Source organism: Podarcis pityusensis (genome assembly GCF_964106645.2).
Source record: "Podarcis pityusensis genome assembly, chromosome: 17".
Taxonomy (NCBI): domain Eukaryota; kingdom Metazoa; phylum Chordata; class Lepidosauria; order Squamata; family Lacertidae; genus Podarcis; species Podarcis pityusensis.
In genome coordinates this window covers 18,833,620-18,860,636 of record NC_138042.1, presented here as the reverse complement: position 1 = coordinate 18,860,636, position 27,017 = coordinate 18,833,620, and the positions used below count along the sequence as shown (strand labels likewise).

Sequence of the window (27,017 nt, the reverse complement as noted above, 5' to 3'; positions counted from 1 at the left end):
GGACAAATGGAGTATCTCTGAAGGAGGTTCCACCCTACGGAATATGAAAGTACATGCAGCAAGAGTCCCAAGAGCATTTCCGATTGGTTGGGAACTAGAGTATCATTTTGGAACAGTTGATAACAGTAGCTAACAAGTTACCTTTTTCTACAGTGCAAACGGAAGAACCCAAGAACTCCAGGGCAGGATTTCTTGAATTGCAACTACAATTCCTGAATGGGAAGCTTCATAGGAAAGGACTGGGCAGGGTGCCAGGGCAACCGATTGGAAGGGGGGCAGCCGATACAGACCCACAAGGAGGAGGGTGGCATTCATCGCCTGCCACTCCTGCCTCCTCCTCACCTTAAGGAGTTTGTGGAAAGAGCACATTTGTCCCAAGAAGCAGGAGCATCTTGCCCAGAGCCTAGTGGTGCCAGTTAAGAGGTGGAAGCTGGATGCGGCACCTTCCGGCATCCGCTCACAGCCCTCAGCCACCTCCGCCACACCTGGAGCCTCCATCTGCTGTGGCCACCACGGCACGAAGCCTCCCTTGGGAGCCTCTGCAAGGAAGTCGTGATCAGCAGAGCACCTGCCGGCAGAAGCCTCAAAAGCATGGGATGGCGTAGGGAAAAGACTTACTTGTCAGTTGTCAGTTTAGCAGCCATCTTTGGAAGGCTGGAATATTTGAATTGCTGGCCTTAAAACACATTGCCTCTGGGGTTAACAAATCTTTGAAAGGTTCTTTCAAAAATAAAATTTGTGATGCACTGGATTGCTCTCCGTTGTACATTTGTAATTGTTCCTATAATAGCTGCCAGCTTTGCAGGAACAGGTTTTGTGGGCAAAGCGCCCAGCCACAGGAAAGCATGGGTGGCTGGATAAAGGAGGCCAGGATCAAGTATGGATAAGACCCAAGAGAGGGTGGATTAATGGCAAGCAATAAAGGTAGTGCAAGGGGAGCAGGAGCTTGGGGGCAGGCAGAGAATAGTGGGAATACCCGCTGCCCCAGCTTAGGTGAACACCAGCTGCTGGAGGAAACTGTATAAAGCCCGCTTGCTAATAGCAGAGAACTTGCACAAGCAACGCTGACACAAAAGCCCACATATATTAAGTAAAATAGAAAGATATTTCTGTAAATCCCCAACTATTCTTAAATTGTTTTGCAAGGTATTTTTGCAAGATGTGCCTGGAAGGAAAACCGGGGGGGGCGGGAGTTGCATCAATTACAGTGGTTCAGGTACATATCCAATGAGTACATGGATAGTAAATTTTGAGTCTCTCTTCGTGTGGACTGGAGATGAGAACGTCCCCTCAGCCTGGGTTTGATCTGTGCTCACTTTTCAATTCCAACATGCCCCATAACTAGGGACACCACCTCAGTCCTTGAGGAAGTTCCGTTCTAAAAAAAGCCTTGGCAACACTGCAGAAAGAGCAGTGATCATATTTTGGAAAACAGCCCCAGGAAACCCTTTCAGGTGGTTCGTAGTCTAACAGAACCACCTTTGACATTTGGGGTCTGGTGAGGACCACGAGATCTGCTGCAAGCAATTTACGAAAAAACTGGGGACATCTTTGGGTTCCATGATCACGGGAGGTGGTGACAGCAGTCCCAAAATTAAAAGAGGCCTGCTTCTTGGGAGAAAAGCAAAGACCAACCTAGACAGCATCTTAAAAAGCAGAGACAAAGGGAAATCAGCCCCGAGTGCTCACTAGAAGGACAGATCCTGAACCTGAGGCTCCAAGACTTTGGCCACCTCATGAGGAGACTCCCTGGAAAAGACCCAGATGCTGGGTAGTATTCAGCGGACCAGAAAAATGGGACGTTATCTAGTTAAGAAGAGACTTCATTTGATGTCAAGCAATGCCTTTGAGAATCCACTGTGAACATTGCTAAATTGGATAGTGCTGGAATCCAGAATCATCCACGTTTTATTTGTATGCAGCCTTGCCATAGTTGGGGCCATGCTCAAGGCGATGTACAACAGAGGGCTTACACAATTAGAAACACAAAAGTCAAACGATATAAACACATCAAAAAGTACACAACCAAATGGAAACAATTTCCATATAAATCCTAAGATGCAAAACCAAAGATACAGCAACAACATGTGCTCTTGCACATGCTGAATCTGTAAACTGAACAAAAAATGTTTGTTTTTAACAACCGTCTATTTGAACCCTTTGGCCATTTGAACACTTTACAACCTCCTAAGCGTGTTTTCATTCTTGGGAGATGCTCCCCCACTGATGTGTCAAACTTCCAAGAATGTGTGTTCAGAATTACAGTCGTGTAATGCCTGCTTGCACGCCCCACCTTTCTCTCTGGGGGGCTGCTGCAGCATCAGCAAGGGGTTACGAAGGAGCAGTTCATCCTCTCCCCTACACACCTTTCCTGCATATAGGGCACTATTGGAGGTGGGGAAGAGAAGGATTACAGCAAAGGAAACGCCATCCTTGCTGGGCCAGAACTGAGCAGGCATAAACAATGGCTGTTCTTCTTCCAAGGAGCAGCCAATGCTTTCTCCACACCATTTGTGCTCCACTGGGCTCGGCCTCCCTGCTCCACAACCCTACTAAAGAACGGAGCGTACAGGCTGGTGGATCTTGGAACAAGACAGTAACTGCAAGCAACTAGACAAGGACAACTCGCCTAATCCTTTGCTGTCAAGGGAAGGAAGGAGCACTCAAGAGTGAGAGGGGCAGGAGTGATCTGCTGCTTCTGTCACCAACTCATAAAGTAAACAGGAAGAAGAACAAGAAGAAGAAAAGAAGGGATGGTGAGCTTCAGGCCCAGGGGTCCAATGCTGCCCCTATCCACTCTTTGGTATGTTACCCAAGGCTACTTCTATCCCCTTCCTTAGCCCCAATCCCTCCTGGAGTGGTTTTGTCTAGCTTGCTGGGCTGGGTAATGGAGCAATGCCCACGTGTAGAAACTTCTGTATGGCTGGAACATCGCCTAAAGATTAATATCCATTGCACTGCCTTTGTAAGCACCCCCCCCCACACACACACAGTCAGCTATAAAGGAATGTGGCCCTTCAGGCTTTTTTAAAAAAACCTTCCTAACCCTTGAGTTAACACCACCAGTCTGATACCACCAGGGCGGCAGTGGTCAGAGGTGGTGAGCCAATCTATTGCATTTTCTTGCTTGCACCCTTTCCCTCCTTTTGGAAGATTCGGGGGGGGGGGTCCTTCCACTTCTGGCATCTTTTCCCACCTCTTGGAGCGAGCACGGGTTAAGAAACTGCTGCGCGCCCTTTTTTGCCCTGCCTCACCTCCAAAAGCAGTGGATCGTATTACCCTCTTTAGAGAAAAAGAGGATTCCTTCATTTTGAGCGTCCATAGATGGGGGACGGCCATCTTCGCCGGAGGCAGGGGGGAGAGCGTGGCTCCAACACGCCCCGGGGTGGGAGGGGGCAAGGGCAAGTAGCTGAGATCAAAGGCACCCCAAGTGCAGACTGTTGCGCCCTTCTGGCACCCCCCTCCCCAGATCAGAGCCTTGCAAGGCTGCTCAGTGGGGGGACGCGGCATAAGCAAAAGTCAGCTGGCTCGGTCGCTTTCCTTGCGTTTTGAAAGACACTTGCTACTGCTGCTGCTGCAGGGCGCCTGTTTGCGCCTGCTAATTTTCCTGCGGAAGGTTCCACTTCCAGTGCGATGGAGTCAGGCTTGACCCCCCCTCCCCAAGCCAGTGCCAGCTGCCCCCAGTAGTACCGCAGGGTAGTAGTGCCTGGAGGCGGGCGTGCAGCAGAGCGCCAGCACCCGGGGAGCTGAGCACCTGCCTCCCAGCTGATGGGCCATTTTCTCACCCCCTCATTGGGGACACCCAGTGAGCCCCCCCTTCCTACACCACTGCCTGGAGGGCAGCTACTGTAGGATTGCCAGCACCCCCCAAAGTTTCAATGGGGATGGGGTGTTAGCTTGGGAAATAGCTATTCTAATATCTATTCTTATCTAACTTGTTGCATTTTAAAGTTATTTTGTTTGGGGGAGGGACAGGACTCCCAACAGAATAGCTGGATCAGGCTGCACTGGGGGGGGTGCACTAGGGTACACGATTTCCGGTAGGATTTCCCCTAAAACTGGGGGTGATAAAACAATTACTGAGATGGCGATAGGCACAGCAAAGAGGACCTTCACCGGGAAACTCTTTCAGGTGGCTCGTAGTCTAACAGAGACTACAGTGGGGTTCAGGCACCAAGCCCAAGGAAAATGTGACTACCTAGTCTCTTTTCACATGGACTGCTGGAAATGAGAACATTCCCTCAGCCTCAGACTACAGCTGCCTCCAAGGGCTGCCAGGCCTCTTCTACTGGGTAAAACCCTGGAAGTTCCAACTGCAGCCTTGGAAGCTGAAGCTGCCCAAATGGCCCAAAACTGTTCAAAAATTGATTTAATTCTTTGCAACAAATATTAACTTTCAGAGGTATTGCTGTTAATTATTTTGCCTTGTCGTCAAGTTTTACTAGTCTTTTTGTAAATCCCCAACTGTTTTTAACTTGTTTTGTAAGGTTTTTTGTGGGATGTGCCTGGGAGGAAAACCGGGGGGGGGGGGTTGCATCAATTACAGTGGTTCAGGTACATATCCAGTGATTATGTGGATAGCGAATTTTGAGTCTCTGTTTGCACGGACTGTAGAGGAGAACGTCCCCTCAGCCTGGGTTTGATCTTTGTTGACTTTTCAATTCCAACATGCCCCATAACAAGGGACACCACCTCAGTCCTCGAGGAAGTTCTGTTCTGAAAAGCCTTGGCAACACTGCAGAAATAGCAGTGATTGTATTTTGGAGAACAGCACCAGGAAACTCTTTCAGGTGGTTCGTAGTCTAACAGAACCAGCTTTGACATTGGGGCCTGGTGAGGACCGCAAGATCTGCTGCAGGCAATTTACGAAAAAAAATGGTGACTTTCTTGGGTTCCATGATCACTGCAGTCCCAAAATTAAAAGACGCCTGCTTCTTGGGAGAAAAGCAGTGACAAACCTAGACAGCATCTTAAAAAGCAGAGACATCACCTTGCCGACAAAGGTCCGTAGAATTAAACTATGGTTTTCCCAGTAGTGATGTACAGAAGTGAGAGCTGGACCATCAAGAAGGCTGATCGCCAAAGAATTGGTCTTAGTAAGGTTTTGATTTATGTTTGTTTCTTTGTTTACTTGTTTGTGTGTTTAAAAATTTTGTGGAAAATAAAAAAAAAATGGGGGGGGGAAGAAGGGGGAGAAAGTCTTTTAAATCACTCTGTAATGTGAATTAGCCTAAGGCAGCAGAGGGCGATCTTAACATAGAAGCGGCTGTAGCTGAAAAGAGCAAGCCTGGTTTTCATTCACTCCTTTTTGGCTGGCAGGAACACAATGGCACTTTGAAACTTCTTAAAAATGTGGGTTGGTACACAGTGATTTTTAAATGTACCAGTAAAGGGGAAAATCCTGTCACCCAATCTGCCACAACACTGCGCGGGCGTCCAGTAGGGTCCCTTTTCCTTAAGATTGTGACGATAGGTAGGAGGTTGCCAGGAGGGATAGCCTGGGAGGAACTGGGCAGGATTTGGCAGAGTGGGAAAGCACCCCGAGAACAAGGAAAAGAGAACGAGTGCCGAGGGTCCGGGGAGGAAACCAGATAGCTAGGGCTCGATAAACCTCTAGGGAGTTACCAATCAACAAGAAATAGAATAGGAAAACCCCTATAGGTTACCCAAAATCCTTACCGACCCCCCTCTTTCTCCCCCCTCTATCCCAGACACGCGTGGATTAGAAACATGGGTACCCAGGCTTCCAAAAATGAGCGGGCTCCCTCCAGGAGGAAGGCTTCACGGAAGCCATCCCAATCCCAGAGGGACCCTGACTCCCCTCTTGAATTCGTTTTGACCTATTGGAAGTCAATACCTGGCCATAAGCTACTGTCTAGACAAAAGTTAGAGGACCTCTGCAGAGAATCCTGGCCCTCCAGTACTGCCTCCGCAAACCCAGAACTACGTTGGCCAAGAGGAGGCTCTTTTAACGAAGATCACTTAAACCATCTAAGAAAGTAGCTGATGGAGCAGAAGCCCCGTCAGTTAGAATATTTAACCGCCTTCGAGGCAGTCAGAGGATTACTTCAAGCTCCCAAAGGGGAGCTGCCCGTGCTAAATACCAGAAAGCAGCCTTTGCCTCGCCCTACGAGGAACACCCCGTAGACGATTCCATCGAGCGAGCCCTGATTCTTCTACTATCAAGGGTTGACACCATCCGCCCCAAACAACAATGCAGATAATGACACGGAATCAAGGGAAGGAGGAACAGCAGGGGGCACGAGCCATGTACTTACTCGCCAGCAAGCTAAGGCAAGGAAGGGCGCCACCCCAGAAGACTCCATTAAAGCAGATGAATCCACAGAGCCACCGGGAACCTCTAACCAGACAGCCGTTCAAATGCCTTAAAGGGCTCTACCGATTCCACCTCTAGATCCCAATGGGGCCCCCCGGATGGTATACACACACCATCCCTTCTACACGGCAGACCTAGTTACATGGTCAAACCAAATGCCTTGAGAGATGACCCAGACAAGTGCCACCGCCAAGTCAGCGCCATCTTCTCTACTCATATACCCACCTGGGCAGACATCCACGTTCTACTAAATGCCTTCTTTAATGAAAAAGAAAAGGCAGACATGCTGGCCAAAGCGGGAGAGGCGCTGGAACTCCTAGACTATCAGGCTGGCCGACCCGCACGGGAAGAAGCGCTCACAACCCAGATCTTAAGGAACGAACCGTCTTGGGACTACAACACCACGGACGGGATCTGGTGTTTGAATTTATTCAAAAAAGCCATATTGGACGGCATAAAAGCTGCTGGTCAGCGCACCGTCAATTGGACAAAGGTCCAAACAGTGTTACAGGGACTGAATGAACAACCCTCAGATTACTACACCAGGCTGGTATCAGCTATTAAAACATGGGGAGGGATAGACCCGGAAAACACCCAACATGAGGTTATTGTAATGGGCTTCTTTAAAGACCAAGCTAACCCAGACATTAGAAAGGCTCTCAACCTCCAAATCGGTTACGACGGGAAAAGCATAAGTGAGATCCTGTCGATAGCTAAGTCTGTGTACAACTCCCACGACGAGAGGAAACGAAAAGAGCCCAAGCAGGAGAATGAACACGTGTTGAGTATGGAACCCAACTCCTACCGGGGTAGGGGTACTGAACGAGGAAAGGGGGTCCGGGGAGGAGGACCCCCTAACTCTTACAGACAGTGGGGGCCCACCACCGGAGGATGTTATAATTGCCAAGAGGAGGGGCACATCAAAAGGTTCTGCCCATATCTCAACGCAGGAGGCTATGGCGGGCAGCAATTCAGACCTCCCTATGAGAAAACCACCTATGCCCCTTTCCCATCCCGTCCCAATATAGCCCAGGGATATGGAAGCCAACCTCCTACACCCTATGCCCCGCAAGCGTCTTCTGCATCCTATGGCCCGCAAATACCTCCGTCTCAACCACCCCAGAGCCACCGACCGCAACCAAATGCGAGACCTCAGATGCCCACCTTAAACCCACCTAACTCCCACCGAGTCAACACTACCGCTCCCCCTATGCACCCGCCAAATCAGCCACCTCCTCCTCTCGACATCATGAATCATACATCAAAGGGAGTACAGTGGTGCCTCGCAAGACGAATGCCTCGCAAGACGAAAAACTCGCAAGACGAAACAGTTTTTCGTTTTTTGAGTTGCTTCGCAAGACGAATTTCCCTATGGGCTTGCTTCACAAGACGAAAACGTCTTGCAAGTTGTTTCCTTTTTCTTAAAGCCGTTAATACCCAGGGTGCATTGCTTGAAGAGGTGCAGTTGCGACTTGACTTCGAGGAGCAACTCATAGCACGCGGTGTGGTAGCCTTTTTTTGAGGTTTTTGAAGACTTTGTTGATTTTTGAAGCTTTTCCAAAACTTCTTTTGCAGCCATTTGGTAAGTTAAACTTTTAAAACTTTTTTTGGGGGGTTTGGATTTTGGGTTGGGGTGTTTGGAATTCAAGGACTTGGTGTTGGGGAGGGGTTTGCAAGAATCTGGAAGCTTGTGTGTTTTTTTCCGGCATTTTTATGATTTCATTAGTCTCAACGGACCAATGGAGTATCTCTGAAGGGGGTTCCACCCTATGGAATATGAATGTACATGCAGCAAGAGTCCCAAGAGCATTTCCGATTGGTTGGGAACTAGACTATCATTTTTGAACAGTTGATAACAGTGGCTAACAAGTTACCTGTTTCTACTGCGCAAACAGAAGAACTTGGGGGACCTGCCACTGAGGAACCAGCAAGGATTTCTTTATTTGCAAGTACAGTTCCTGCATGGGATGCTTCATAGGAAAGGACCAGGGCTGGGGCTCAGCCCCATGAGGGCCAGGGCAGCCAATTGGAAGGGGGACAGCAGGTATAGACCCACAAGGAGGAGGGTGGCATTCATCGCCTGCCACTCCTGCCTCCTCCTCCTCCCCTTAAGGAGTTTGTGGAAAGAGCACATTTGTCCCAAAAAGCAGGAGCACCTTGCCCAGAGGCTAGTGGTGCCAGGTTAAGAGGCGGAGACTGGATGCGGCACCTCCTGACATCAGCTCACAGCCCTCACCCGCCTCCGCCGCACCCGGAGCCTCCATCTGCTGTGGCCACCGCGGCACAAAGCATCCCTTGGGAGCCTCTGCAGTTGCAAGGAAGTCGTGATCAGCACCTGCTGGCAACAGCCTCTTCTACTGGGTAGGACACCCTGGGAGTTAACTGCAGCCTTGGAAGCTGAAACTGCCCAAATGGCCCAAATCTGTTTAAAAATTGATTTCTTTGCAATAAATATTAACTTTCAGAGGTATTGCTGTTTATTTTTTTTGCCTTGATGTCAAGTTTTACTAGTCTTTTTGTAAATCCCCAACTGTTTTTAACTTGTTTTGTAAGGTATTTTTGCGAGATGTGCCTGGGAGGAAAACCGGGGGGGGGGGGATTGCATCAATTAGTGGTTCTGGTAAATAGCCCAATGAGTATGTAGATAGCTAATTTTGAGTCTCTGTTCCCATGGACTGGAGAGGAGAACGTCCCCTCAGCCTGGGTTTGATCTGTGTTGACTTTTCAATTCCAACATGCCCCATAACCAGGGACACCACCTCAGTCCTTGAGGAAGTTCCATTCTGAAAAGCCGTGGCAACACTGCAGAAATAGCCATGATTGTATTTTGGAAAACAGCACCAGGAAACTCTTTCAGGTGGTTCGTAATCTAACAGAACCACCCCATCAGGACGCCCCATCATTTCAGGTATTGGCACTATTACAGTGGGTGTCTCCGGTTATATGGACTCTGTTCTGAAACCATATGCCATCAGTGCTCCCAGCTATGTACGTGACACCACAGATTTTCTGAGGAAAATACAATCTTTAAATAATCTTCCCAACAATACTATACTAGCTACTATGGATGTGGAATCTCTGTATACCAACATCCCACACAACGATGGTTTACAAGCTATAAGGAACACCATTTCAGATAAAACCACAGCGGACCTTGCCACCAAACTCTGCCAATTTGTCCTTACCCACAACAACTTCAAATTCGGTGATGACCTGTTCCTTCAGATCAGCGGCACAGCAATGGGCACCCGCATGGCCCCACAGTATGCCAACATCTTCATGGCAGATTTAGAACAACGTTTCCTAAACTCCTACCCACTCAAACCTCTCTTGTACCTGCGATACATTGACGATATTTTTATCATCTGGACACATGGTCAACAGACCCTGGACACCTTCCACCAGAAATTTAATGATTTTCACCCCACAATCAACCTAACTATGAATCAATCTATACAAGAAATACATTTTTTGGACACTACTATAAAAATACAGGATGGGCGCATAGACACCACCTTATACCGTAAACCAACTGACCGACAAACATATCTACATGCCTCTAGCTACCATCCCAAACATACCAAACAGTCCATTGTATATAGCCAGGCACTACGTTACAGCCGTATCTGTTCCAATTCTACAGACAGAGACTCTCACCTAAGAAATCTACAGCAAACCTTTTTAGAACTAAAATACCCAGCAGATGAAGTTAGACAACAGATCAACAGAGCCAGACTGATACCCAGAGAGAACTTGCTGCAAGACAGACCCAAAAAAGAAAATAACAGAACACCTCTAGTCATCACATACAGCTCCCAAGTTAAAACAGTACAATGCATCATCAGAGATCTACAACCTCTCCTGGACAATCACAGTTCTCTTTCTCAAGCTCTGGGAGGAAGACCTTTCATTGCCTACAGACAGCCACCCAATCTTAAACAACTCCTAACCCACAATAATACTACAACCAGACCTAACACGGACACTGGCACCAGAGCCTGCAATAAACCCAGATGCCAACTTTGCTGCCACATACACCCGGACAACACCATTACTGGCCCCAACAACATCACACATACCATCTCGGGACTATTCAATTGCTCATCATCTAACATTGTGTATGGCATCAAAAGCCAACAGTGTCCTTCAGCTCTCTATATTGGACAAACAGGCCAAACCTTACGCCAAAGAATAAACGGACACAAATCTGACATCAAGAATCACAAGACAGAGAAACCAGTAGGAGAACACTTCAATCTCCCAGGACATTCTATACAAGATCTCAAAGTAGCTGTTTTACTACAAAGGAATTTCAGAAATAGACTGGAAAGAGAAGCTGCTGAATTACAACTCATTACCAAACTTAAAACCATGGAGAGACCTGGCCTGAACAAAGACATTGGATTCTTATCTCATTATACATGACAAAGCCATTTCTCACCTTCTCACCCCTTGCTTTTTCCTGTAAGACCTATTGCAGTCGTTAAGAGTCGTCAACAGGCTCATCTCAGCTATCTGCCAATCACCCATTCCCACCACCCTTCTGAGTAATACCCCTTCCCACCTTCTCACTATATAGAAGGGTCTGGCAACTTCTGTTTCAGTGTATCTGAAGAAGTGTGCTTGCACACGAAAGCTCATACCAAGAACTAACTTAGTTGGTCTTTAAGGTGCTACTGGAAGGAATTTTTTTGTTTTGACTATGGCAGACCAACACGGCTACCTATCTGTAACTAGAACCACCTTTGACATTGGGGGTCTGGTGAGGAACACGAGATCTGCTGCAAGCAACTTATGAAAAAACTGGGGACTTTCTTGGGTTCCATGATCACTGCAGGTGGTGACAGCAGTCACAAAATTAAAAGAGGCCTGCTTCTTGGGAGAAAAGCAAAGACCAACCTAGACAGCATCTTAAAAAGCAGAGCCAAAGGGAAATCAGCCCCGAGCGCACTAGAAGGACAGATCCAGAAGCTGAGGCTCCAAGACTTTGGCCACCTCATGAGGAGACTCCCTGGAAAAGACCCTGATGTTGGGAAAGATTCAGCGGACCAGAAAAATGGGACGACAGAGGAAGAGGTGGTTGGACAGTGTTCTTGAAGCTACCAACGCGAGTTTGACCAAACTGCAGGAGGCAGTGGAAGACAGGAGTGCCTGGTGTGCTCTGATCCATGGGGTCACAAAGAGTCAGACATGACTAAACAACAAGACATTTAAAGCTTTCTATAGCTCACATCAGGCCTGTTATGTATTTAAATTTGGTTGTTAACCAAAGTCTAGCAAGTTCTGTAGTAATTCTCATGCGATTGGCTAATGGTCACATGGGAGTTATCTATTTAAGTAGAGACTTCATTTGATGTAAAGCAATGACTTTTAGAATGCACTGTGAACATTGCTAAATTGGATAGTGCTGGAATCCAGAACCATCCACATTTTATTTGTATGCAGCCTTGCCATAGTTGGGACCATGCTCAAGGCGGTGTACAACAGATGACTTACACAATTACAAACACAAAAGTCAAACGATAAAAACACATCAAAAAGTACACAACCAAATGGAAACAATTTCCATATAAATCCTAAGATGCAAAACCAAAGATACAGCAACACCATGTGGTCTTGCATGTGCTGAATCTGTAAACTGAACAAAGAATGTTTGTTTTTAACAAAGGTCTAAAATGGCACAATTCAGCCTAAAAAGGTTTTCTTTGTCCTTGGCCATTTGAACACTTTACAACCTCATGAGCATGCTTGCATTCTTGGGAGATGCTCCCCCACTGATGTGTCCAGCTTCCAAGAATGTGTGTTCAGAATTACATTCGCGTAATGCCTGCTTGCACGCCCCCCTTTCTCTCTGGGGGGCTGGGGCAGCATCAGCAAGGGGTTACGGAAGGAGCAGTTCATCCTCTCCCCTACACACCTTTCCTGCATATAGGGCACTACTGGAGGTGGGGAAGAGAAGGATTACAGCAAAGGAAACGCCATCCTTGCTGGGCCAGAACTGAGCAGGCATAAACGATGGCTGTTCTTCCAAGGAGCAGCCAATGCTTTCTCCACACCATTTGTGCTCCCACTGGGCTCAGCCTCCCTGCTACACAACCCTACTAAATAGCGGAGCGTACAGGCTAGTGGATCTCAGAACAAGACAGTAACTCCATGCAACAAGACAAGGACAACTTGCCTAGTCCTTTGCTGTCAAGGGAAGCAAGGAGCACTCAAGAGTGAGAGGGGCGCACGTGATCTGCTGCTTCTGTCACCAGCTCATGAAGCAAACAGGAAGAACAACAAGATGAAGAACAAGAACAAGGGATGGTGAGCTTCAGGCCCAGGGTTCCATCCTGAAAAGCCTTGGCAACACTGCAGAAATAGCAGTGATCATATTTTGGAAAACAGCCCCAGGAAACTCTTTCAGGTGGTTCGTAGTCTAACAGAACCACCTTTGACATTGGGGGTCTGGTGAGGACCACGAGATCTGCTGCAAATCAACCTCTCCCAACCCCCTTGTAAACAATACTCTAGGCCCAATAACAGACATGACTAAAATGTCAAACTTCCCAGCATGGCCTCACAGCTGCAGGAGGCGGAGCTCTGGAAAGTAAGGAAAATACAGTCATTTAGAAGCTAGATGGAGAGACTGTAAGCCCATTCTTGGAAAATGCACGTGACTCTAATTTTTTTTGTTTCTATACCACTTTGTATTTTTAGGAAAAAAGAGGTTGAAGAAAGTCAAAGCAACGTAACAGAAAACTAAAATATAATCTTAGAAGATTTCAAAATAAAAACAGTAGATGAAAATATTTTAATTCATCTAGTAGTTTATCCAAGTCAGTCTTTTGAATGTTACATTCTGAACCTTGGTCTAATTCCCAAAGCAGTGTCAAGTCATATATATGGTTTTGCTACTACGGCTTCAACAAAGCCAGCACATGTACGAACGACATGGACTCATCCCTTACTTCAAAATGGAAGGGACACGAAACCAGAGTTGTCCCATCTCAAACTTCCCTTCAGTTTCCCTGGAGCCACCAGCCGTGGCACTGCATCGTAACCCATGTATCAGGGATCAATCGGGAAAGGGGTGAATAGCATTTATTGAATCTATATGCAGAGGACACCATCTGCATGATCTCTAATCCTCAAAAAGCCATGCAAATTGTGAAGAATGAACTACGTAATACACATTTGAGAAGGCAGGTCTTACAAAGAATGGTAATACATGGAAGGGAGTATTAGTCTCAAAGGACAAATGGAGCATCTCTGAAAGGGGTTCCACCCTATGGAATATGAATGTACATGCAGCAAGAGTCCAAAGAGCATTTCAGATTGGTTGGGAACTAGAGTATCATTTTGGAACAGTTGGTAACAGTAGCTAACGAGTTACATTTTTCTACAGTGCAAAAGGAAGAACTTGGGGGACCTGCCATTGAGGCACCAGACAGGATTTCTTGAATTGCAACTAGAGTTCCTGCATGGGAAGCTTCATAGGAAAGGACCGGGGCTGGGGCTCAGCCCCTTGAGGGCCAGGGCAGCCGACTGGAAGGGGGACAGCAGATACAGACCCACGAGGTGTTAAGTGGCATTCATCACCTGCCACTCCTGCCTCCTCCTCACCTTAAGGAGTTTGTGGGAAGAGCACATTTGTCCCAAGAAGCAGGAGCATCTTGCCCTGAGGCTAATGCTGCCAAGAGACGGAGGCTGGATGTGGTATCTCCCGGCATCAGCTCACAGCCCTCACCCACCTCCACCACACCTGGAGCCTCCATCTGCTGGGTCCACCGAGGCACAAAGCATCCCTTGGGAGCCTCTGATGCAAGGAAGTCGTGATCAGCAGAGCACCTGCCGGCAACAGCCTTAAAAGCATGGGATGACGTTAAGGAAAAGACTTACTCGTCAGTCTTCAGTTTAACAGGCAGGTGGAACTCAGAACAAGACAGCAACTGCAAGCAACAAGCCAAGGACAACTCGCCTAATCCTTTGCTGTCAAGGGAAGCAAGGAGCACTCAAGAGTGAGAGGGGCAGGAGTGATCTGCTGCTTCTGTCACCAGCTCATGAAGCAAACAGGAAGAACAAGATGATGAAGAACAAGGAGGAGGGATGGTGAGCTTCAGGCCCAGGGGTCAAATGCTGCCCCTATCCACTCTTTGGTATGTTACTTCTATCTCTGTCCTTAGCCACCCAGGCTACTGGGTAGGACACCCTGGAAGTTAACTGCAGCCTTGAAAGCTGAAGCTGCCCAAATGGCCCAAAACTGTTTAAATATTGATTTAATTCTTTGCAACAAATATTAACTTTCAGATGTATTGCTGTTTATTTTTTGCCTTGTCGTCAAGTTTTACTAGTCTTTTTGTAAATCCCCAACTGTTTTAAACTTGTTTCCTAAGGCATTTTTGCGGGATGCGCCTGGGAGGAAAACTGGGGACTGGGGGGGGGGGGAGGTTTGCATCAATTACAGTGGTTTGGGTACATATCCAGTGATTATGTGGATAGCGAATTTTGAGTCTCTGTTCACATGGACTGGAGAGGAGAACGTCCCCTCAGCCTGGGGTTGATCTGTCTTGACTTTTCAATTCCAACATGCCCCATAACAAGGGGCAACACCTTCCCCCTGTGGCTAACCAAGGGCCTTATGCAGGACGTCCTTGGGATGGGAGACCCTCCCTGCGGCTGCTCTTAAGAGCCCAGGTGGCTCTCCTTCCACGGGGAGCCCACAGCCAGCATGCCCTGTGGCCACAGAGGGCCTCCTCCTGCTCCCTGCCTTTTGTCCAGTCCGCCTTTCAAGGCACCCAGGTGGCTTGCTGACACTGCGTCAAGTGGTAGTGATGTCTAGCCTTGGAGAAGGAGCCCTTCCTTCTCTCCATCCTGAATATGTCAACAACTGACTTCGTTCTGGTTGGTTCTGAATGGGAGGAAGACTGGGACCGAGCGCCGGGTGAAACCCATCTCTCCATTCCCACCTTGCTAGGGAGGCAACTTGGGCCTGCTGCTCTGAGTCATTGCAGGGCAGTGCCAGATGGGCATCTTGGCTGATGAAGGGATGCCCAGCCTGGGAGACGTCCTCCGGCCGACACACAGTAGAAGTGAGCAGCGCAGAGACAGGCATCAGGAGGAGGCATGCGCTAAAGATTCTGCTGTGCACAAGAAGCGCCCCTGGAGTATTTCAGCTGCAAGAGCAACAGGACCAGCTTCCTCTCTTCCTCTCACAATCCGATTCATGGCTTCCTTAATGTTGCTTGAGGCACCCTTTTTTCATCCTGAAAACCGTTTTTACTGGGTTATACTGGCAATGTTACAAATAGGAGAAATATGTACGGGGAAGAGATGGAAGAGAAATGTAGCATTTCCGCATTTTCCACTTGTCTCCTCTTCCCCTTTGTATGTGATGTGGTATATTTTGTTTCCCGTTTCAGTTCCTTTCCTGTGGTTTCCTTCCCACCAGCACTCTGGTCTGCCTGGATGGGATGGAAGCCTGGCTTGGTGTGGACGTCGCTGGGTCGCAAAGGCCACACACAAAGTATTTGTTGTGAACTGAGACCCTCTTGCACCCCCACCCCCTTTTTACGAGAACCCACAATGGAATCAGGCCTTTATTGTGTCAGTTCTTTTTTGCATTACAAAAAGGTTTGAAGCACACAAAAAAAACAACAAACAAACAAGGGGTAACACCTCAGTTCTTGAGGAAGTTTCATACTGAAAAGCCTTTGCAACACTGCAGAAAGAGCAGTGATCGTATTTTGGAAAACAGCCCCAGGAGACTCTTTCAGGTGGTTCGTAGTCTAACAGAACCACCTTTGACATTGGGGGTCTGGTGAGGACCACAAGATCTGCTGCAAGCCATTTACGAAAAACCTGGGGTCTTTCTTGGGTTCCATGATCACTGCAGGTGGTGACAGCAGTCCCAAAATTAAGAGGCCTGCTTCTTGGGAGAAAAGCAATGACCAACCTAGACAGCATCTTAAAAAGTAGAGACATCACCTTGCCGACAAAGGTCCGTATACTTAAACTATGGTTTTCCCAGTAGTGATGTAGGAAGTGAGAGCTGGACCCTCCAAGCGCTAAAGGAACCCCGTAAGGGGCTCCGGAGCGTGGAGGGGGGTTGCGGCGCTGAGAGCTGCTTCACAGCCTGTGGAGCGAAGCCGCGCTGCTGCTGCCGGTGAGCGCTGATCCCTTTTCCTGCCAAATTACGGATTCGGACGAAAAGCAACTAACTTGTGAGTAAAAGACTGAGTCACTTGAAATTAGAGACTTTAAAGGAAAAATCTAAATTCGCTTGAACTTGGCTGAAAGCGGAGAGACGTGGAAACAGGAAGTCCGTCTTCCGCAGCCATTGAACTTGAAAAAAGCAATCAGCTGGAGAAGTGGAGGCTGAAAGAAAGAGATTCTAAGCTTTACAGATCTAAGCATCTATTGAACTTGCATCTTAAAGTAAAGACTTTAAGCTAAAGATTTGGGATTATTACTTGCACTTGACTTTCCTCCTCTTATTGGATTACAAATTAGAAGGTGAAACCCAGAGTCAGGAGCTGCCTGAGCACTAAGGGAGCTGTCAGTACTGCAGACTCGGATACTGTATATTGGAACTTGCAACAATCTGAGGGTATTGAGACCTTTTAAATTTGAAACATTCTTTTTGGAGATAAATAAGCACTGTCTGTAACAAAGTGACCATTTATAAACTCTGCTAAACATTTGTATTTGAAGGTTCTTGGACATTAAATTAGACTCTGAAAGACATTTTAAGCTCCCTCTAGAGGATTGGATTAAAACAGTGACTTTACATGTACATTTTACTTTCGATTCCCTTGTTGTTTGCTTGCTCTGGACCTTTCCATTCCCATGGGAATAACTCAGTGTGACCTTGACTGACAGATAACGTTGGAATGAGTGGCACAAGAAAAAGAGGGAGAGCTAAACAAACAACTTTAACAACTCTAACCTCAGCCTCGCAGACACGTAGATCATCTGTACCTATTTTGCCCTCAGAAGTAGAGGGAGAGGGTGAAGCAGAGCAGCTACAATTGGAAGATATGGCCTCAGGAGTATCTGTTTCTGTTCTAGACAAAATTTTTGAAAAATTGGAAGCTTTGGACAAGAAAGTAGATGTGCAATCAGCAAAGATTGACAAAAATACAGAATGTCTAAATAAACTAACTACACAAGTGGTACAGAATACACAAGCAATTGGACAGTTAACGGAGGCCTCAGCAGAAAATCGGAAATTGGCTGAGGACACCAGACAAAAATTAGAAAATTTAGAGCAAGAGGTAAGACCACTCACTAAACAAGTTGGGGAACATCAGATTTATCTTTCTATGATAGAACTGCGAAATCGTGAGAATAACTTGAGGATTAGATCATTACAAGAGGCAGAAGAAGGACATCTAACTGAGTTTTTGACCAAAGAATTCTCCAAGTTCTGGAATTTGGAAGAAAAGGACTTTAAAATCGTGTCAGCTTTCAGACTTGGAAGATTCATAAAGAAGGAGAGGCCCAGAGACTGTTTGATAACATTGAGATCAAAGGAGGAAAGGGATAAGATTTTGGGCCTACATTTCGTAAAGTCACTGGAGGTTTTGGATAGAAGAATTGAAATCTATAAAGATATCCCAAGACAACTGCTGGATCTTAGAGCCGCCTATTCTGAACTTGCTAAACTACTAAGGAGCAACGCAATTCCATTCAGGTGGGAATTTCCCCAAGGAATATCTTTTACCTTTAGAGGGAGAAAGGTTAAAGTAAGAACACTGGAAGAGAGAGACAAATTCCTGTCTACATACGGAGAGGACCTTCAAAAAGGAATTGAACTACCTTCTGGGCCTGAGGCAACGCCAGTACCAACACCAGCACCTGTGGAACCTGAAGATCCTGAGAACAAGATACCACCCCTTGAAAAATAACCAGATAATTCAGGATGTCTCTGCAACTGTTGAGCTGGAATATTAATGGTTGTAACATTCCGGAAAAAAGGAAGAAAATATTTCATATATTAAAAAAAGAACAATTGGACATTATTTGCCTACAGGAAACACATGTGACAAGGCTCCACAGAAAAGTGTTAATAAATAAAAGATTGGGCCAGGAATTTATATCGTCGGACAAAGTTAAGAAGAGAGGTGTGGTGATATATGCGAAAGAGAGCCTGTCACCTAAATTCTTATTTAAAGATGAACATGGAAGAATTTTGGCAATTGAGATACAACATCAAGGAGAGAAATTGTTGATATTAGGAATCTATGCACCTAACGAAGGGAAATCGGAATTTTACAAGAAGCTGCAGGACACAATGCTGGATTATCTGGACTACAACAACATCATAATGATGGGAGATATGAATGGGGTCGTATCAACTAACATGGACAAGTCACAAAGTCAAAATGTCACAAAAGACGGCAGACTACCTAAAACCTTTTTTGAAATGACAGACAATATGGATTTGATTGACATCTGGAGGACAAAGAACCCACTAGGAAGAGAGGGAACATTCTTTTCTGAAGCCCAACTGACCTGGACAAGAATCGACCAAATATGGATTTCTAGAGGCCTGGCACCTAAGGTCAGAAAAGTGGAAATCTGCCCAAAGACCTGTTCCGACCATAATGCAGTAAAGATGGATATGACACTATTACCAACTGGATCCTTTAGATGGAAGATGAATGACAATTTGTTTAGAGATCAGGAAATTACCAAGAAGGCCCAAAAAGTTTTGAAGGACTACTTTGAGATAAACATGAATAATATGGTGGAAAAAAGAATAATCTGGGACGCAAGCAAAGCTGTAATGAGGGGATTCTTGATACAACAGAATGCAGTAAAGAAAAGAATACAAAGTGAGAAAAAAGATAAGATCTTGGATAAAATAAAAGAATTAGAGAAGAAATTAAGAGTGAATCCGAAGTCACAGCCAACTCTGAGAGAAATTAAACTTTATCAAACACAATATTCTAAATTGATAAATCAGGAAATTGAATGGAAGGTTAAATTAATGAAACAAAAAACGTTTGAGTCGGCGAATAAATGTGGAAAACTGCTAGCTTGGCAGTTGAAGAGAAGACAAAGATTAAATACTGTTACAAACTTAGAGGTTGACGGAAAAAACATCCAGAATCCAGTGGATATTAGAAAGTGTTTCCAGAGATACTTCAAAAAATTATACACCCAAGGGCCGCAAGACGATGTTGAGATTAAACAATTTTTGGCAAAAAACGGACTATCTAAATTGTCACAAGAAAATAGGACAATCCTGAATTCTAAAATAACACGACAGGAGATCGAACAAGCCATCCAGAACATGCAACTTGGCAAATCCCCAGGACCAGATGGGCTGACCTCCAAGTACTATAAGACATTAAAAGACTATTTGATACAACCTTTGATGGAGGTCAGCAATGAAATTATGGAGGGGAAGAGGGCACCGGAGTCGTGGAAGGAAGCGTTCATCACATTAATACCAAAGTTGGAAGCTGAAAAGACACAACTTAAGAACTACCGTCCCATCTCTCTTTTAAATGTGGATTACAAAATATTTGCAGACATTTTGGCAAATAGATTTAAAAAAGTTTTAAATGAAGTAATTCACAAGGACCAGGCCGGCTTTCTCCCAGGTAGACATCTGTTTGCTAATACAAGGAACATTATTGACATTTTGGAACTTTTGCAAACAGATATAAATACAAAAGCAGTTTTAATTTTTATAGACGCGGAGAAGGCCTTTGACAATATCTCCTGGAAATTTATGATGGGAAATTTAAAAGAGATGGGAGTGGGACGGGGTTTTGAGAATGGGATTGAGGCGATATATTCAGAACAGAAAGCTAAACTGATAGTTAATAATGTGGTTACAGAAGAGTTTAAAATTGAAAAAGGGACACGACAGGGTTGCCCTATTTCCCCTTTGTTATTTATTTCGGTTCTGGAAGTGCTATTGAACATGATTAGAGGGGATCAGTTGGTGGAAGGAATTCAGGTCGGTCAGAAACAATATAAATTAAAAGCTTTCGCAGATGACCTGGTTTTGACCTTGCAGAAGCCAGAGCCTAGTACGAAAAGAGTATTACAATTGATTAATGATTTTGGTCGGGTGGCTGGATTTAAACTAAATAAACAGAAAACTAAGGTTTTGGGGAAAAATTTGACTGATACAGAGTCAGAACGGTTTCAGAATGAGACGGAACTTAATGTGGTTAAAAAAGTAAAATACCTAGGGGTAAACATAACAGTAAAAAATCTAAGTCTATTTAAGGACAATTATGAAAAATGCTGGACAGAAATCAAGAGAGACTTAGATAGTTGGTCAAAATTGAAACTTTCTTTGTTAGGCCGAATTGCTGCTATCAAGATGAATGTATTGCCAAGGATGTTGTTTTTATTTCAAACACTTCAGGTTTTGGACAAAACGGAGTGCTTTCAGAAGTGGCAGAGAGACATTTCTAAGTTTGTCTGGCAGGGCAAAAAGCCCAGAATTAAGTTTAAGATATTAACCGATGCAAAACAAAGAGGGGGCTTCGCCCTGCCAGACTTAAAGTTGTATTATGAAGCCGCAGCGTTCTGCTGGCTAAAAGACTGGCTACTTCTTGAAGACACTGATGTGTTAGATTTGGAAGGGTTTAACAATGCCTTTGGATGGCAGGCATGCATATTTATGGTATGACAAGGTTAAAGCAAATAAGGCCTTTAAGAACCATATTGTCAGAAAATCATTGTTTAATGTCTGGACAAAATATAAAGACTTGCTGGAAAATAAAACACCAAGGTGGCTTTCACCTTTGGAAGCCAAGGCCCGAAAAAGACCCAATATGGAGGCTAAATGGCCAAAATATTGGGAAATACTAGAAAAGGATGGAGACAATTGGAAATTGCAGAGTTTGGAGAAAATGAAAGACAAAGTGCGAGATTGGTTACATTACGCTCAGATTAAAGAAGTTTTTAAAAATGATAAGAAACTAGGGTTCCAGGTGGAGAAATCGAAATTAGAAACAGAATTGCTAGAACCAAAGATTAAGGTACTCTCAAGGATGTATAACTTGCTGTTGAAATGGAATACACAAGATGAAACGGTTAAATCGGCTATGATAAGGTGGGCACAGGACATTGGGCATAATATCATGTTTGAGGACTGGGAGAGGTTGTGGAGTAATGGATTGAAATTTACTGCATGTAACGCTCTGAAAGAAAATGTAATGAAAATGATTTATAGATGGTATATGACCCCAGTCAAACTTGCCAAAATTTACCACCTGTCTGATAATAAGTGTTGGAAATGTAGAGAGTGTGAGGGAACGTTCTTCCACCTCTGGTGGACTTGCCCTAAAGTGAAGGCGTTCTGGGAAATGATTTATAATGAATTGAAAAAGGTATTTAAATATACCTTCACTAAGAAACCAGAGGCTTTCCTTTTGGGTATTGTCGGCCAAGGGGTGGCAAAGAAGGACCAGACATTTTTTATGTATGCAACAACAGCAGCAAGGATACTTCTCGCCAAACATTGGAAAACTCAAGATCTACCCACACTGGAAGAATGGCAGATACAACTGATAGACTACATGGAACTGGCTGAAATGACCGGCAGAATCCGTGACCTGGGAGAAGAGAGGATTGAGGAGGACTGGAAGAAATTTAAGAACTATTTACAAAAGTATTGTAATTTGAGTGAATGCTAAATAAGATGCTAGATTAAAATAACTGAGCACCACCAAATTTAGAAGTTTTTAAGAAAATAAGTAAGACTGTGAAAATTTAGCTCCTTTCGAGAATTATAAGATTATGAAATATAGAAGGGATATAAGAATTTAAATAAGATGATAAATTGCTGACAAAATGTTACAACGATGAAAGTGGGAGCGGGAGATGTGAGGAAGTCCAAAGAAAATGTGAAAATATGCTAAGATTAATGTTATATTGTTTATTATGTTTATTTTTATTGTAAAACCCAATAAATTGTTTTTTTAAAAAAAAAGAGAGCTGGACCATAAAGAAGGCCGATTGCCGAAGAATTGGTGCTTTTGAATTACGGTGCTGGAGGACTCTTGAGAGTCCCATGGACTGCAAAGAGATCAAACCTCTCCATTCTGAAGGAAATCAGCCCTGAGTGCTCATTGGAAGGACAGATCCTGAAGCTGACCCCAAGACCTCCTGCAATGACTTCACAAAGTCTTTTGCTGACAAGATTCGGAAAGAGGGAAGGCTCCAGCACCGTGGTAGCCGGGCCGGAGAATGCCGGTGTTCCGTCTAGTCAATTGTATGGGATCAACTTCCACCCATTACCTGTGAGGGTGTGAAGAGGCTTTCTTGGGTGGAACAACCACCTATCTCCTTGATTCTTGCCCACCCTGGCTCCTAAAAGCCATCCAGGCCAGAATGGGCAATGGGCTCTATGAGCTGGCCAATGCAGTTCTGCCCAGGAGGGAGTCTTTCCCAGATCTGCATGAAAAAGCAGTTATTAAACCCGCTCTTTAAAGCTGCATCAGAGCAAATGGCAATCCGGGGGGGGGGGGAGGGACTCAAACAGACTTTTAGAGTAAAGATTCAGTTTTGTGGGCAAAGAGCCCAGACACAGGATAGCATGGATGGCTGGATAAATGAGGCTAGGATCAAGCGTGGTTAAGACCCAAGAGTGGGTGGATTAGATGGCAAGCAGAAAAGGTAGTGCAGGGGACCAGGAGCTTGAGGGCAGGCAGGGAATAGTGGGAATACCCACTGCCCCATCTTAGGTGAACACCAGCTGCTGGCGGAAACTGTATAAAGCCCGCTTGCTAATAGCAGAGAAATTGCAGAAGCAAGGCTGACACAAAACCCCACATGTTACGTAAAATAGAAACATCGCCACCCCACCCCCACTCACCTTTCCCCCCCTTCACTCTTTCCCCCTTTTTCTTCCTAATGTCTCAAGAAATGAAACTGATTTGCAAAAAATGCTACTTGAAAGAGACATTGAATACTTTTGTAAACCAAGGAAATTTTTTTTAAAAATACATCAAAATAAATAAAGCCAGGCTGCCCTGGGGGAGGGGCTGGCACGAAAGGGGCCACAAAGGAGCTCATCATCCCTTCGGGAGTTGATGCCTCAGGGGTGGGATGAGGGCGTGAGCCAGGCCCCGGGGGGGGGGCATCTGAAAAATGTGCCCGGAAGGAGCTGGCGAGAGCAAGGGGGCCTCAACTGCAGTAGTTTGGAACAGGGGGCAGTACGGTAGGGGACCCCGCCGCTCCAACCTGGGAGAATTGCAGTCATCCTACCAGCAAGCCCTTCGGGTCGGCTCGGAGCGATGAGATCTCCCTGATCCATGATCACTGGTTGCCCAGGACAAAACACCACCCGCTCTGGGTCTTGTGGGACCTGCCCCCTGCCTCTCTCCACCAGGCCTAGGGCAGGGCCCTGAGAGCCTGCAGCTACATCCAAGGACTGCCAGGCCTCTTCTACTGGGGAGGAAACCCAACCCTGGGAGTTAACTGCAGCCTTGGAAGCAGAAGCTGCCCAAATGGTCCAAAATTTGTTTTAAAATTGATTTAATTGTTTTTGACAAATATTAACTTTCAGAGGTATTGCTGGTTGTTTATTCCTTTGCCTTGTCAAGTTTTACTAGTCTTTTTGTTAATCCCCAACTATTCCTAACTTGTTCTGTAAGGTATTTTTGTGAGATGTGCCTGGGAGGAAAAAGGGGGGGGCGTTGCATCAATTACAGTGGTTCAGGAACATATCCATGAGTATGTGGCTAGCAAACTTTGAGTCTCTGTTCACATGGACTGGAGAGGAGAACGGCCCCTCAGCCTGGGTTTGATCTGTGTTGACTTTTCAATTCCAACATGCCCCATAACTAGGGACACTACCTCAGTCCTCGAGGAAGTTCTGTTCTGAAAAGCCTTGGCAACATTGCAGAAATAGCAGTGATCCTATTTTGGAAAACAGCACCAGGAAACCCTTTCAGGTGGTTCGTAGTCTAACAGAACCACCTTTGACATTTGGCGTCCGGATGTTGGGAAAGATTCAGCGACCAGGAAAATGGGACGACATGGTTGGACAGTGTTCTTGAAGCTACCAACAAAGAGTCGGACATGACTAAACAACAAGACATTTAAAGCTTTCTATAGCTCACATCAGGCCTGTTATGTTTTTAAATTTGGTTGTTTGGTAACCAACGTCTAGCGAGTTCTGTAGTAATTCTCATGTGATTGACTAATGGTCACATGGGAGTTATCTATTAAGTAGAGACTTCATTTGATGTAAAGCAATGACTTTTAGAATGCACTGTGAACATTGCTAAATTGAATAGTGCTGGAATCCAGAATCATCCACATTTTATTTGTATGCAGCCTTGCCATAGTTGGGACCATGCTCAAGGCGGTGTACAACAGATGGCTTACACAATTAGAAACACAAAAGTCAAATGATAAGAACACATCAAAAAGTACACAACCAAATGGAAACAATTTCCATATAAATCCTAAGATGCAAAACCAAAGATACAGCAACAACACATGGTCTTGCACGTGCTGAATCTGTAAACTGAACAAAAAAGGTTTGTTTTTAACAACGGTCTAAAATGGCACAATTCAACCTAAAAAGGTATTCCTTGTCCTTGGCCATTTGAACAGTTTACAACCTCATAAGCGTGTTTTCATTCTTGGGAGATGCTCCCCCACGGATGTGTCCAGCTTCCAAGAATGTGTGTTCAGAATTACATTCGCGTAATGCCTGCTTGCACGCCCCACCTTTCTCACTGGGGGGCTGGGGCAGCATCAGCAAGGGGTTACGAAGGAGCAGTTCATCCTCTCCCCTACACACCTTTCCTGCATATAGGGCACTACTGGAGGTGGGGAAGAGGGGGGATCACAGCAAAGGAAACATCATCCTTGCTGGGCCAGAACTGAGCAGGCATAAACAATGGCTGTTCTTCCAAGGAGCAGCCAATGCTTTCTCCACACCATTTGTGCTCCACTGGGCTCGGCCTCCCTGCTACACAACCCTACTAAAGAGCGGAGCGTACAGGCTGGTGGATCTTGGAACAAGACAGTAACTGCAAGCAACTAGACAAGGACAACTCGCCTAATCCTTTGCTGTCAAGGGAAGCAAGGAGCACTCAAGAGTGAGAGGGGCAGGAGTGATCTGCTGCTTCTGTCACCAGCTCATGAAGGAAACAGAACAGGAAGAACTTCTATCTCTGTCCTTAGCCACCCAGGATAACCTCTCCGCACCCCCTTGTAAACAATACTCTAGCCCAATAGCAGACATGACTAAAATGTCAAACTTCACAGCATGGCCTCACAGCTGCAGAAGGCCGAGCTCTGGAAAGTAAGGAAAATACAGTTGGTTAGAAGCTAGATGGAGAGACTGTAAGCCCATGCTTGGAAAATGCATGTGACTATAATTCCCCCCCCCCTTTTATTTCTATGCCAGTTTATATTTTTAGGAAAAATCTCCAAGCGGTTGAAGAAAGTCAAAGCAACGTAACAGAAAACTAAATTATCTTAAAAGATTTCAAAACAAAAACATTATAATGTTTTAATTCATCTAGAAGTTTATCCAAGTCCATCTTTTGAATGTTAACTTCTGAACCTTGGTTGAATTCCCAAAGCAGTGTCAAGTCATATCTATGGTTTTGCTACTATGACTTCAACAAAGCCAGCATGTGTATGAACGACACAGACTCATCCCTTACTTCAAAAGGGAAGGGACACAAAACACAAGTTGTCCCATTGCAAAGTCCCCTTCACAGTTTCCCTGGAGCCACCAGCCGTGGCACTGCATCGTAACCCATGTATCGGGGTCAACAGGGAAAGGGGTAAAGAGCATTTATTGAATCTATATGCAGAAGACAATCTGCATGATCTCCAATCCTCAAAAAGCCATGCCAATTTTGAAGAATGAACTACATAATACACATTTGAGAAGGCAGATCTTAAAAAGAATGGTAATCCATCGAAGGGAGTATTAGTCTCAATGGACAAATGGAGTGTCTCTAAAGGGGGTTCCACCCTACGGAATATCAAAGTACATGCAGCAAGAGTCCAAAGAGCATTTCCGATTGGTTGGGAACTAGAGTATCATTTTGGAACAGTTGATAACAGTAGCTAACAAGTTACCTTTTTCTACAGTGCAAACGGAAGAACCCAAGAACTCCAGGGCAGGATTTCTTGAATTGCAACTACAATTCCTGAATGGGAAGCTTCATAGGAAAGGACTGGGCAGGGTGCCAGGGCAACCGATTGGAAGGGGGGCAGCCGATACAGACCCACAAGGAGGAGGGTGGCATTCATCGCCTGCCACTCCTGCCTCCTCCTCCCCTTAAGGAGTTTGTGGAAAGAGCACATTTGTCCCAAGAAGCAGGAGCATCTTGCCCAGAGGCTAGTGGTACCAGGTAAGAGGCGGAGACTGGATGGGGCACCTCCTGACATCAGCTCACAGCCCTCACCCGACCCCGCCACACCTGGAGCCTCCATCTGCTGTGGCCACCACGGCACGAAGCCTCCCTTAGGAGCCTCTGCAAGTAAGTTGTGATCAGCAGAGAACCTGCCAGCAGCAGCCTCAAAAGCATGGGATGGCGTAGGGAAAAGACTTACTTGTCAGTTGTCAGTTTAGCAGCCATCTTTGGAAGGCTGGAATATTTGCTGAATTGCTGGCCTTAAAACACATTGCCTCTGGGGTTAAGGAATCTTTGAAAGGTTCTTTCAAAAATAAAATTTGTGATGCACTGGA

General features: G+C 45.6%; 1 long non-coding RNA gene across 1 annotated transcript; it reads left to right on the top strand.

The window, feature by feature from the left end:
* Positions 1–545: 545 nt before the first annotated feature.
* LOC308466825 lies at positions 546–27,017 on the top strand. The gene is made up of 2 exons (XR_013980988.1): positions 546–601; positions 26,869–27,017. It is a non-coding gene; the product is annotated as an uncharacterized lncRNA (long non-coding RNA).